The sequence below is a fragment of the Bufo gargarizans genome, chromosome 7 (genome assembly GCF_014858855.1).
Source record: "Bufo gargarizans isolate SCDJY-AF-19 chromosome 7, ASM1485885v1, whole genome shotgun sequence".
Lineage (NCBI taxonomy): Eukaryota > Metazoa > Chordata > Amphibia > Anura > Bufonidae > Bufo > Bufo gargarizans.
The window spans coordinates 173387696-173401947 of record NC_058086.1 but is presented as its reverse complement, the minus strand read 5'-3'; positions in this window follow the sequence as shown (position 1 = coordinate 173401947).

The window sequence follows — 14252 nt, the reverse complement described above, 5'->3', positions numbered from 1 at the left end:
GAACCGGAATTATGGCTTTTTGAGCCAGTAGCTTCCAAATTCCTTCTTCCATATTTGTTTGAAGAACGGTTGTTTTTTTAATTGGAGTTACCCTGAAAATATTTGAGGGAGGAGGAAGACTGAACACCATTTTGTAGCCTTCTGATATTATATTTAAGACCCAAGGGTTTGTCGTGATAGTTTCCTAATAGTCTAGAAAAAAGCTTAATCTCCCTCCTACCTGAGATCTGGCGTCATTGCTTTGATGGTTCCGTATTCTTTGTAGAGAACAAGTACCCTCTACTCTTCTGGTTTTTTCCCCTTGACCAGCCTGAATCTCTATTCGTTTTCTTTGTTTGAAAGGGATTTCCTTTTTTAACTCTCCGAAAGGGAAATTTCCTTTTCCCGGAGTCCCTGGGAAAGGTTTTCTTTGAAGATCCATAGTGGCCCTAACCGCTTTAATTAATTCTCTGGTATCCTCTGACGAAAAAAGATAATTTTAAAATTCTGAATCGGATCCAGAAGAATCTTCGGACCCTAGTTCTCCTGATTCTGAATCTACCTCTAGGTCTGAATCAGACGTTTTTGTCGCTGGTCCCTGCCCCTGTTGGGAGCAGGAAGGAATTATCGAGGGATCGGACATAGCAGACCTGATTTCTTCTCTGATCGTATTTTTAAGTTCTTCTTTTAAAGACGGAACTAATTCCTTAGAAATATTGTCAGTACATTTTTTACAAACTTTCCTAGTAGAGGAATCTGAAAGTTTAACAGAACAAATACTGCACTTTTTTGCCCTCTGACTAGTTTTAGCTTTCTGAGCAACCTCTTTCTCACTCTGCACACATACAGAAAGAAAGGGAAACACATAAGGGTTAATAACAGAACATACTGTTTAACCCTTGTCCTGGTAACATTACTCACAGGTGCAGATCCCTGAGTGGCCTCCATAGCTCCACTTGGATCCAGCATGTTTAGGGTAAAAGGCACTCTTTCTTTCCCCCTTAAATAGTTTTACCTTAAGACCTCAGATCAGAGGACGACCTCCGTCATAATCTTGCGCGATTTTGAATCTCCCGCCGCCATGCGATCCACCGCCGGAAGTGCTCTCAGGCCCCATACCGGAAGTAAGCCGTGGAACGCATGGAGCGCGTCCACTTCTGTGTCACGGCCTTCGGGCTGACTCCCAGGACATGGTTGCCACCCATGTCGTTGCCTGCGGTAACAGCCACAGTGTGATCTTGGTTTGGACACTTCCCCTTTAAGTGGTGTTTTCCCTTCCCTGGTGTTGTAAGGGTTAACTCCCTTTCTGTGTGTGTGAGACACTGGGTGTGTCTGTGTGGGTGTGGCCTCTTAGGCCTATAAAGCCTCAGTGTTTGGCATGTGTCAGTGGGTTGCTTCAGCCATGCTTAGCTGGAGCAGCCACCTGTATATATCATCTGCCAGTGGGGGCCACCCTTGTGGTCATAGGTTTATCTGTGAAGTTTATGTCTTGATGTTCAGTTGATGTTTTCCTTTGTCTCTGTTTATTTGCAACTACGGATGTCCTGGTTACCTGTGTGTTATGTGTGCTGTGTCCTCTAGTTGTTCTGTGGACATTAGTAGTGCATGCATGGGTTCCAGTCAGCGTGGCTGTGACAGGTACGTGTGGAACTAGTAGTTCGCCTGTCATATCTGTATGTTGTATGTGTTTCCCCATTCCTTGTAGCTTGGCCAGTGAGACCCCTGTTCCTCCGTGTCCAGAAGGAACAGGCCGTCTTACCTTGACTCCTAGTTCAGGGACCGGTCGGAGGGTGAGTTAGGGATCCGAGGTTCCTGAGCATGGGCCCTCCTACCTTCAAGGTCGGCCCATGCAGCTAGGAGTTAGGGTCAGGTTAGGGACGCTTTAGGAGGTGACCTGCTCCCTAATCCTGTCGTCCTGGCCGAGCAGCCTAACATCTTCTGGCATCGCACGGCTGAGGGTTTTCCCCATCCTCAGCCGTGACATTCCGGTAACGACACTGTGAGCGCCGGCCATGCCGGATCGCAGTGTGGAGCTTAGGTGACTGACCGGAGGAACTCCATGAGTGTCCGGCCCCACGTGGACCTGTCTGCCCGCGCCTAGCAGCAGGTAAGAGACATGACTCCAGTGCCCGTTTCCCCAACTAGGGTTCAGACTCTGCTGCCTCCTCACATGGTAATCCTCTTCATTTTTCATGGTCAGCGACCATAAGAGAAACCCTATCTCCTACCTGGAGGGACAGGAAGACACTGAGGAGCCAGAGGAGAGTCAAATTTATACTTCCTGTCCCTACCTGGTTGGAGGCGGGTCATCTCTCATGGTATGCCGTCATGGAGGATGAAAGGGAAAAGGTTCAATTTTTAAAATGTATTATTGTCCTGAATGAGCAGTCAGTTTTTTGTTTTTTTTACCAAGAACAGGGGGGAGTAATATCCTTCGCCAAATCCACCGGGATTTTCCTATTAATTTTAGAACTTTGTTTTCCATAGCGGAAATGCCTAGAGTTGAAGGCTGAACCCTTGTAGGCAAGAATCTTACTTGAGGGATATGACGCAATTCTAATTTTAATCTGTTGCGAATGGTGTCCAGAAATCCATGGACTTGAGGAAATTTGAGACCAGGCATGAAAGACATGTCTTAATCTGCCCCCTGGCATCATTGTTGATCTTGTTTTTTCTTGTCCCCAAAGGACTGATTGAACAAAAAACTTCTACTTTTCCTTTGGGTACGAAATCTATCTTCTCTGGTCTTTTTATCCGACCCCTGACCACCTCTAAAAGGGACAAAACGGGCGGCTGAATTTATTCCTAGAAGGGAAGGAACTTTGAAATCCTGGAAATTTCCTCTTCTTATCGCCCGCTTTGTCTAATAAATCATCCAGGACAGGACCAAAGAGGTATTCCCCTTCACAAGGAACCCCACACAGCTTGTTCTTAGAAGAAAGGTCACCAACCCAATTCTTTAACCGAAGAGCCCTGCGTGCTGAATTAGACAAAGCGGCAGACTTTGCTGCCAGTCTGACCGAATCTGCAGAGGCGTCTGCCAGGAAATCAGCTGCTTTCTTTATTGTTGGCAGAGATACAAGAATCTCCTCTCTAGGGCATTTATTTTTTAATTGGTCTTCTAACTCAGATAACGATATCATAAGAGACTGGGCCGTACAAGTAGAGGCTATGCTAGGTCTAAAGGAGGAAGTTGATGCCTCCCAAGCCCCTTTAAGAAAATAATCTGCCTTCTTGTCTAATGGATCTTTTAACATTCCCATATCATCAAAGGGCAACGCTGTTTTCCTGGAGACTTTGGAAATCGCCACATCTATTTTAGGAGCTTTATCCCAGATAGCGCCATCCTCCTCTTTAAATGGATATTTTCATTTGAGATTCTTTGAGATGAAAAGAAGGCTTTTTCCACTCTCCTTTAATCAAGGCGGTAACATTTCTATGAACTGGGAAGGTACTGTAGTGTCGAGATTCCAGCCCCCCAAAACATAATGTCCTGAATGGACCTGGGCTCTTATTTCTTCCATGCCCATAGTGGAACACACAGCTTTCAGGAACTTCTAGGTATCTTCCATGGGAAATCATGGCCTGCCGCTAATTTCATCTTCTTCAGGGAACGAAAGCGAAGAGTCGCCAGAATGGCAAAATAAGAAGGAATGAATCTCTTCATCTGAATCAGATGACCGTTCCTGTGCTGATTCCCTGCGCTTCATTCTAGGGTCTTTTTCTCCTCCCCCTTTCTTGGATAATAGGGTAGAATTGACCTCTGATCTAACCAAATGCTGCAGACATTTATAAAAAGATGGTGACTCTTCTGACAGTTTTATCAATGCATAGTTGGCACATTTTCTTCTCCCAGTCAGAAGATAGACCCACTTTACATATAGCACATTCTTTATGCCTCATTTTAGACACCACTTTCCTAGGCTTAATCTGCAAGACATTAGTACAAGTGTATAAGCATATAAAATCCAAGCTAAAAAGCCCACTCACCCCTCAAAAGGTACCGATGTAGGAGGGACCGCAGACTCCTCAGTGAGCTAGTCTTCCTCCACGATACTGCAGCTGGACGCCCGGGAACCCTCTCCTTTGGTTTCGGATGCCAGCGTTTTGAAACAGTGCGCCTCTTAACCAGCGCATCCCAATGACGTCACGGCCGTGACGTCAAGTGACCGGAAACACAGGACTTACTCGGCACTCTGCCGGACGCTCCTCCTCTTCCCCCTGGTATCGGCATCCGTGCCCAGCGATCTCCTTCCTGCACCGTAAAGCCCCTGCCCACATCACCCTCTCCAGGGATTTGCTGTGCCTCTGCCTGTCCCTCGTCCTGCCGATGCTGCTCCTGTACAAGACTGCAAGTATCGAGGGGAAAGCTCCATGGGGCACCGCCAGAGGGAAGGACCTGTAATGAAGAAAAACTGCAGGCTTCCCCAGAGACAGGAAACCATACTGAATTGGGAGGAGAGTGTCCGCCCTTTAATTCTGTAGGTTTCCTGTCTGTGGGGGCGGATCCTCTCTTGTGGTGCTGTCATGGGTGAAGGGAAAATATTGCATTTTGTATGCATGGGAACACATTCCTGCTGTAGATAAAAACCCTGCTGTCTGAGTTCCTTCTTGGTGTTGCCCAGGTTTAAATGGCCCATTCCTGGGAGCATAACTGGGTGAACAAGGAACCTGCTGCTGTCAGATGTGTCTAAGTTTATTTTTGTTGTTGCCCAGGTCTGGCGGGGGCCCATTGCTGGGAACACATTCCTGCTGCAAACAAAGAACCTGCTGCTTTCTGTTGCTACTGAGTTTGGCTGAGCTATGTGTAGGCCTTATACTCCCCTGTTACCTTTACCTGCTGCTGCCTGTCCTGATGAGTTTGCCCCTGGACTAAAGGGGCCTTACTGCAACCTTATCGGTTAAAATTATACGAAAACATAACAATACAAAAAAATGGAAGCACACGTTCGAACTTAAAAAACTATTTATTTACAAGTTAGAGCCAAACATGGCTCTACGGCAACTGCTTAAGTTGCTAATGCAGGTGAACAATTCCTGCATCTGATTACGGTGCTTCCTCTCCAACTGCTGCATCAGCTCCTGGATCTGCTGCATGTCGTTATTGTGCTCCTGCTCCATCTGGCTCATCATTTTTTCTATTTTATTGAGTACTGTTAGAATAAATAAATAAATATGAAAATTACTTGCAATTCAGCTTAAGAGGCAATTAGTGCATCGTGTGGAGTGTTTGTTAAAGCAATGCCGATGTACATCTCAATTCGTTAGTTAACCCTTTAACCCCTTCACGCAACATCACATACATGTACGTGGGGGAATGTGGTGCCTCACCGCATCCCCACGTGCATGTACGTGATCGGCTTTCTCCCATCAGCGCAGGGAGCGAAGCGCTGAAGGTTCAGTGAAGCCGGCGTGCTGGGGTTGCTAGGCAACCAGAGAAGCCGATGGGAACTGCATTGGAGATCTGACCCGCCCGCGATCGCTGTGATTGGTCCAATACTGCAGAGGGACCAATCGCAGCGCATCAGGGCAGGTAAGGGGGGTTAGGGAGGGACTGTGTGCTTCTCCTTCTCTGATCGTCCCAATTCCTGTCAGGAAAGCGATCAGAGAAGGAGAGTGTGTGAAAAGCAGCTGTACCTTCCCGACCTATAACTAGTATACTCGTCATGGAGCACCGCTACTTAGCGCTCCATGACGAGTATACACGTCATGGCATTCAACTGTACCCATGTCTGCAGACCGGCTCTATAAAAATATCACATGACCTAACCCCTCAGGTGACCACCGTAAAAAAATAAAATAAAAACGGTGTAAAAAAAGCCATTTTTTGTCATCTTATGTCACAAAAAGTGTAATAGCAAGCGATCAAAAAGTCATATGCACCCCAAATAGTGCCAATCAAACCGTCATCTCATCCCGCAAAAAATGAGACCCTACTTAAGATAATCGCCCAAAAACTGAAAAAACTATGGCTCTTAGACTATGGAGACACAAAAAATGAAATCATTGTGTAAAACTAAAAATTGTATACATATTAGGTATCGCCGAGTCCGTGACAACCTGCTCTATAAAATTACCACATGATCTAACCTGTCAGATGAATGTTGTAAATAAAAAAACGGTGCCAAAACAGCTATTTCTTGTTACCTTGCCACACAAAAAGTGTAATATAGTGCAACCAAAAATCATATGTACCCTAAACTAGTACCAACAATACTGCCACCCTATCCCGTAGTTTCTAAAATGGGGTCACTTTTTGGGAGTTTCTACTCTAGGGGTGCATAAGGGGGGCTTCAAATGGGACATGGTGTCATTAGATTGCCAATTGTCTTCTTTGATGGCTATATAGCCATCATTTAAGACTTTGTTTGCACTATAACAATACAATGCTGCCACCTAGTGGCCTGTATTGGTATAGTCATCTAATAGGCTCTGAAGCCTGCTTGAGGCCTCAGCCTATTAGAGCAGTGTAACAGGTTCTCCGATCTCAGCCGGGGAACGCTGTTACCAGAGCAGAAGTGGGCGACTTCCGCTTCCGGACTGCGCAGATGCCGTGGTCACATTTGACCACGGCATCAGAAAGGGAAAATGTATGCGGTCAGCCTTATAGCTGATCGCATACATGTGCCACGGGTCTGTTATTTAAGATAGCAGAAACCCGGCAGCTATGGCGCCCGCTGCACGTGCGAGCCGGCGCCATGTTTGGGGACCGGGCATCTGCTGTACATGTATGGCGGAGGTCCTTAAGGGGTTAATAATATTTATGATGATTCTTTAGTTGGTTAGTTAGTGATAGTTCAGTAGAGCATAATGTTATTTAGTTGGTTAGTTAATGGTTTTTATGTAGATTACAGAGTTAGTGTCCAGTGTTGTTTTCTATTACTGTAGTGTGCGTTGTCCCTTTTAACCCCTTAAGGCCCCTGCTATTTTTCACCTTACGAACCAGGCCATTTTTTGCAAATCTGACATGTCACTTTATGTGGTAATAACTTTAAAACTCTTACTTATCCAAGCCATTCTGAGACATATTGTACTTCATGACAGTGGTAAATTTGAGTCAAAATATTTCATTTTTATTTATAAAAATAAAAGAAAATACCAAATTTACCCAAAATTTAGAAAAATTAACAATTTTCAACATTTCAATTTCTATGCTTTTAAAACAGAGTAATACCTCCTAAAATAGTTATTACTTTACATTCCCTATATGTCTACTTCATGCTTGGATCATTTTGTAACATTTTTGTAACATTTTGTAACGTCATTTTTGGGACATTAGAAGGCTAAGAAGTTTAGAAGCAAATCTTGAAATTTTTCAGAAAATTTCAAAAACCCACTTTTTAAGGACCAGTTCAGGTCTGAAGTCACTTTGTGAGGCTTACATAATGGAAACCACCCATAAATGGCCCCATTTTAGAAACTACACCCCTCAATGTATTCAAAACTGATTTTACAAACTTTCTTAACCCTTTAGGTGTTCCACAAGAATTAAAGGAAAATGTAGATGACATTTCAGAATGTAACTTTTTTGGCAGATTTTCCATTTTAATCCTTTTTTTCCTTTAACACATCGAGGGTTAACAGCTAAAAAAACCCTCATTATTTATTGCCCTGATTCTGTAGTTTACAGAAACACCCCATATGTTTGTCGTTAACTGCTGTACGGGCACGCGGCAGGGCGCAGAAGGAAAGGAATGCCATATGTTTTTTGGAAAGCATATTTCACTGGTATAATTTTAATTTGCCATGTTACATTTGAAGACCCCCTGATGCACCCCTAGAGTAGAAACTCCCAAAAAGTGACCCCATTTTGGAAACTACGGGATAAGGTGGCAGTTTTGTTGGTACTATTTTAGGGTACATATGATTTTTGGTTGCTCTATATTACACTTTTTGTGAGGCAAGATAACAAAATATCTGTTTTGGCACAGTTTTTATTTTTTTGTTATTTACAATGTTCATCTGACAAGTTAGATCATGTGGTATTTTTATAGAGCAGGTTGTTATGGACGCGGAAAAAGGAGATTTTTGTATAACTTACCATTAAATCTCTTTCTCGCTCTTCCTTGGGGGGACAAAACCAGGCGGCCCAAAGCAGCATCCTCCGATGCATGAGTGTGCACCTTGTAAAACTTGGTAAAGGTGAGCAAGGAAGACCAGGTGGCCGCTTGGCACAATTGTTCAGCCGAAGCCCGAAGTCTTTGGGCCCAAGAGGCACCGACCGCTCTGGTGGAATGAGCGGTGACCCCGAAAGGCGGAACCGTGCCCTTGGCGCGGTAAGCCTCAGCAATAGCCAATTTGATGAAGCGGGCGATAGCCACCTTGGAGGCCGCCAACCCCTTGCGCGGACCCTCCGGAACCACAAAAAGAGTCCGTGCACCGAAAGGAGCCGGTGATCTCCAAGTAAATCTTCAAGGCCCTAGCAACGTCCAAGCAGTGTAGTTCCCGTTCCCGGGGGTGGGAAGGGGAGGGACACAGAGAGGGGAGGACGATGTCCTCATTGAGATGAAAGGCGGAGACCACCTCCGGAAGGAAGGGATGGGACGGAGAACAGCCTTATCTTGGTAAAGGACCAGAAAAGGCTTGGAACAAGATAGGGCCGCCAATTTGGACACCCGTCTGAGAGACGTGATGGCCACAAGGAACACGACCTTACAGGACAGAAGTCGTAGGGAGATCTTCCATAATGGCTCGAAGGGGGAAGCTTGGAGCGCCGAGAGCACAATATTCAGGTCCCAGGTCAGAATCGGGGGACGGTACGGAAGAACCGAGTGAGCCACTCCTTGGATGAAGGTCTTGATAGGCCCGAGAGGGGCCAGGGAACGCTGGAAGAGGATGGACAGCGCCGACACCTGACCCTTCAGGGAACTGAGGCTCAGCCCCAGGTCCAGGCCGGACTGGAGAAAGGACAAAACCGTGGGGAGAGAGAAACGGAGAGGGGGAACGCCTAGATTCTTACAGAATCCCATGTAAGACCTCCAAGTCCGATAATAGATCCTGGACGAGGCAGGTTTCCGGGCGCGGTTCATGGTGCGAACCACATCCGCGGAAAATACCCGTCGCGTCAAAACGGCAGTCTCAACAGCCACGCCGTCAAACGTAGCGACCTTAAATGCTGGTGGAAGATAGGTCCTTGAGAGAGGAAATCTTCTCTGAGAGGCAGCGGCCACGGCGCAGGAGAAGCATCAGGTCGGCGTACCAAGACCGGTGCGGCCAATCTGGAGCGACCAGGATCGTGGGAATGCCTTCTGCCGCGATCTTCGGGAGAACCCGAGGCAGGAGGGGGATGGGCAGAAACACATACAGAAGGGAAAATTCTTGCCATGGAAGAACGAGGGTGTCGGTGCCGTACGCCCCCGGGTTCCTTGACCTAGTCAGGAAGGTGGGAAGCTTTTGGTTGAACCTGGAGGCCATGAGGTCCACATCCGGACGACCCCAACGAAGGCAAATGGACTCAAACACGTCCGGGTGTAGCGACCACTCTCCCGGGTCGAAGGTGGTCCGGCTGAGGAAGTCCGCCGTCCAGTTCTCCACCCCTGGAATATAAATCGCTGACAGGGCCGTAACGTGAGCTTCTGCCCAGAGGAGAATGTGGGTAACCTCTTGCATCAGCGCGGCGCTGCGAGTGCCCCCGCTTTTAGGGGACGGGATGGCCTTTTAGCAGGGGAGTCCAGTGTCGGAGCGACAGGAGGATCACCCTAAATTCAAGGACGTTGATTGAAAGTTTGGACTCCGATCAAGACCAAATGCCCTGGACGGACTGGGGAGGAAAAACCCCCCCAACCCTGCAGACTGGCGTCAGTGGTAACCACCAGCCAGGTCATTGGAAGGAAGGATTTCCCCTGGAGAGGGGTCCGTAACCACCAGCGGAGGGAAGCCCGAACTCGGGGAGTTAGATAGGAGGGCCGGTCCAGACTCTCCGACGACTTGTCCCAGGCAGAGAGGATCGCCCTTTGAAGGATGCGGGAATGGAACTGTACAAATGGAATAGCCTCGAAGCAGGCAACCATTTGCCCCAATACCCGCATGCTGGATCGGAAGGACGGACGGCGGTGGGGAAGAAGATTGTAAAGCGACCGGTGGAGGGCCAGACGCTTGTCTGTTGGAAGACGGACCTCCGCCACCTCCGTATCTAGCAGCATCCCCAGGAAAATCAACCGTCTGGAGGGGCTCAGGGAAGACTTGGGAAGGATGACAAGCCAACCGAAGCGCGCCAGGGTCTCCAGAGTGAGGTCCACCCTGGCGGACGTCTGAGAAAAGGAGGGAGTCTTGATGAGGACGTCGTCCACGTAAGGCAGCAGAAAAAACACCCCCGAAGTGAAGCAAGGCCAGGATAGAGGCTAGGACCTTGGTGAACGCCCGAGGAGCCGTCGCCAGACCGAAGGGAAGGGCCATAAACTGATAGTGATCGTTTCCCACTGCAAAGCGAAGGAAACTATGGTGACACCGAGCGACCGGAACGTGGAGGTAGGCGTCCTGAATGTCGATTGATGACATAAAATCCCCCTTCTCCAGGGGAGCCACCTCGGATCGGAGGGACTCCATCCGGAATCGCCGAAGGAGAAAATGGTTTAGCCGTTTGAGGTCTAAGATCGGCCGCACCGAGCCTTCCTTTTTGGGGACCACGAAGAGGTTCAAGTAGAACCCTTTGAATCTGTCCGCCTGAGGCACGGAAGCAATGACTCCCTTGTCCAGAAGGGTGTGAATGGCTGCGGAAAAGGCGGCTGTGCGCTCGGGGTCCCGCGGAGGACGGGACCGAAAGAAACGATCCGGAGGGAGGAACGCAAACTCGATTTTGTACCCGGAGGATACAATTTAAAGTGCCCAGGCGTCGGAGACATGAGCCCGCCAGACGTCCCTGAAAAGGAGGAGGCGGCCCCCCACCCAGGTGGGTGGGGGAGCAACTTCAGGCGGGGGGCTGTTAGGCCGTGGAGGGGCGGGCAGCCTGCGACTTGCGCCAGGTGGGCTGCGCCCAAAAAAAAGGGCTTCTTGCACCTATCTAGAGGAGGGACCAGCTGCGGATCGAGGCCCGGAGGACCGAAAGCGAGATGAACCAGAGCGGCCTCGAGAGGTGCACTTGGGTCAGGACTTGGGAAGATGGCTGCTCTTGCCACCCGTGGCTTCTGAAATAATCTCGTCCAGACGGGTCCCGAATAAACAGGAGCCTGTGAATGGCAGCCCAGTAAGAGAGAGCTTGGAGGCGGCGTCCGCCGCCCAAACCTTCAGCCAAAGTTCCCTCCTGATGGAAATGGCTAGGGCAGACGAGCGGGCCATGAGGGCACCCGCATCGAGAGAAGCCATACAGATGAATTTTCCTGCCTGAACCATCAGTTGAGCTAAAGATCGGAGGTCCTGAATGGAGACGTCCGACCCCAATTCCTGTTCAAGCTGCAAGCCCTATTCGGAGAGCGCTTTTCCCACCCAGGCAGAGGCAAAGACCGGTCTGAGGGCTGAACCTGAGGCAGCAAAGATGGCTTTGAAGAGGGACTCCATACGACGGTCCTCAGTAGAATAAAGAGAGTAGCCGTCTGCTACAGGAATGGCCGTGCTCAGATAGGCGGGCCACGGGAGGGTCAACCTTAGGCGGGGACACCCACGTGGCAACACAATCAGCTGGAAATGGGTAACATATGTCCAGCTTTTTGGGGGAAGTAAGGTGGGCGTCAGGGCGAGCCCAAGCCTTAGAGACCACCGAAGAGAAATCTGCATGGAGTGGAAAAACTTTTGACGTCTGTTTGGGGCGGAAAAAGGACACGCCAGCCTCGTCAGTGCTGGGAGGGTCATCGTGTATTTTAAAGGTATCACGAATATTAGCGATGAGGTCACCCACTGCGGAGGCTAGTTTGGACGGCAGCGCCGAGTCTATGTCCCAGTCCAAATCCGCCAATTCTACTTCAGAGGGCATGTCCTGTGGGGAGGATGCACGCTCTGCCCCTGGAGCGCTTCTAAGAGTCCCAGACCCTAGAGGATTCACTAGGAGCGAGGGAACCAGTGGGGGTGGCAGAAGCGGTAGACCCGGAGGGTGTGACAGGGCGTGTGCAGCCTGCGGGTTAGGCGGTTTGTCTACAAGGCGGCCTACTATGTGAGTGAGACTTCCACGGCCTGGGACAGGGACATAGCCCAGTCAGGCAGACCAGAGGGAACGGGGGGCGGCATGGCGGGTGGCGGACCCTGCATTGGGGCCTGACATGCAGAGCAATGCGGATCAGATTGCCCACGTGAAAAGGGTTCTCTGCAGGCGGTACAAGCATGGTACAAGGGCTTAGGGGCCCCTGTTGTATCTGACATGTTGGTGATGAGTGTATATATATATATTATATACTGTATATATATATCCCAGGAAGAGAGGGCCTATATCCGGGCTAGGGCCACTGGCGCTAGGAGGGAGGTTAACAGTCCCTACCAGGAGCCTCGGTAAGCGATAGAGCTAGCGTTGTGCCTGGATGGCGAAGGTCCCCAGAGGTGGAGAAGGACAGCAGCCAGCAGGTTCCTTCTCCTCAGAGTTGGAGCTGTGGTGGTTAGCAGAGTGGCAGGGAAAGAGAGTGGAAGTGCGGGAAAGATAGGCCCCCATCCCCCGCTGCTGAAATTTACCTCCTGAGGTGCGCTCTTTTGAATGAAAGCGCCGATGATAAATGAAGCAGCAGTCTCCGGCGGGAACTCAGGGAAGGGGTGCTCGATGACTGCAACGAGAGCACTGCGGCCACCCGCAGCGCCGATGCCTGGACAGATGCAGAGTGAAAGTGCCGACCACAGCTCCCTGCGGCTCTGGAAGCGCTTTCTGGTAACATAGTCCATCTTGGAGTACAAGAAGTGGGGGTTACTGCAGAGAACCCTTAGTAGCAGTAGGGCGGCTGAGCGGGCGGGGAAGGGCTGGAGCGTCTCACCGTCTGCTGTCTTCACCCTCGGTCCATTCCAAGCAGGGTCGCCCCTTCAGCTACTGGCAACCGTAGTGGCAGGACGCTGGAAGACGGACTTGGCGTGCGGACGACCCTTACACTGGCGGGATGCAGGGGAGCTGGGGCACCTGGTCCCACCTTTGCCTTCTGTGGGGGAGGCAGCAGTGCCGGCTTAACAGTTTTCACTTGGTGTCACGCCTCCTAGGGAGCTAAGCTATACCCAAGGTTTCCTGTGTCCCCAAGGAAATGGGCGAGAAATACCAAATAGGACTACTTTTTTTGGTTGTTTGCTTCAGTTTTACATAATAAAGCATTGTTAGTAACATAGTAACATAGTAAATAAGGCCAAAAAAAGACATTTGTCCATCCAGTTCGGCCTGTCATCCTGCAAGTTGATCCAGAGGAAGGCAAAAAAAAAAAAACCTGTGAGGTAGGAGCCAATTTTCCCCACTTTAGGGGAATAAAAATTACTTCCCGACTCCAATCAGGCATCAGATAACTCCCTGGATCAGCGACCCCTCTCTAGTAGCTATAGCCTGTAATATTATTACTCTCCAGAAATACATCTAGGCCCCTCCTGAATTCCTTGTTGAAAAAAAATTTTTTTAGTGTCTCCATATTCTGAAAGCCATAATTGTAAAAAAAAATAAAAAATTAGGGCGACTGTCTTATGTAGGGCTAATTTTTGTTTGGTATGATATGACTTTTTGATTGCTTGGTATTACACTTTTTGTGATGTAAGGTGATAAAAAAAATGGCTTTTTTGACACTTTTTTTTTTAACCACTACAGGACCGCCGCACGCAGGATGCATCTTTGCGGCGGCCCTGTTATTCCTCCTGGACGCACCGGGTGTCATCTCGCGAGATTTCCTGTGAACGCGCGCACACAGGCGCGCGCGTTCACAGGAACCGGAGGTAAATTAGCTGATCTACAGCCTGCCTGCGGCGATCGTCGTTCGCTGGCAGGCTGTAGATGCGATTTTTTTAACCCCTAAAAAGGTATATTAGACGCTGTTTTGATAACAGCGTCTAATATACCTCCTACCTGGTCCTCTGGTGTCCCTTTTGCTTGGATCGACCACCAGAGGACCCAGGCAGCTCTGTAATAAGTAGCACCACTACACTACACCCCCCCTGTCACTTATTAACCCCTTATTACCCCATATTAGACTCCCTGATCACCCCCCTGTAAGGCTCCATTCAGAGGTCCGTATGCGTTTTGCGGATCCACGGATCGGATCCGCAAAACACATACAGACGTCTGAATGGAGCCTTACAGGGGGGTGATCAATGACATATAGCCCATATAGACTCCCTGATCACCCCCTCTCATTGATCACCCCCCTGTAAGGCTCCATTCAGACATTTTTTGGGCA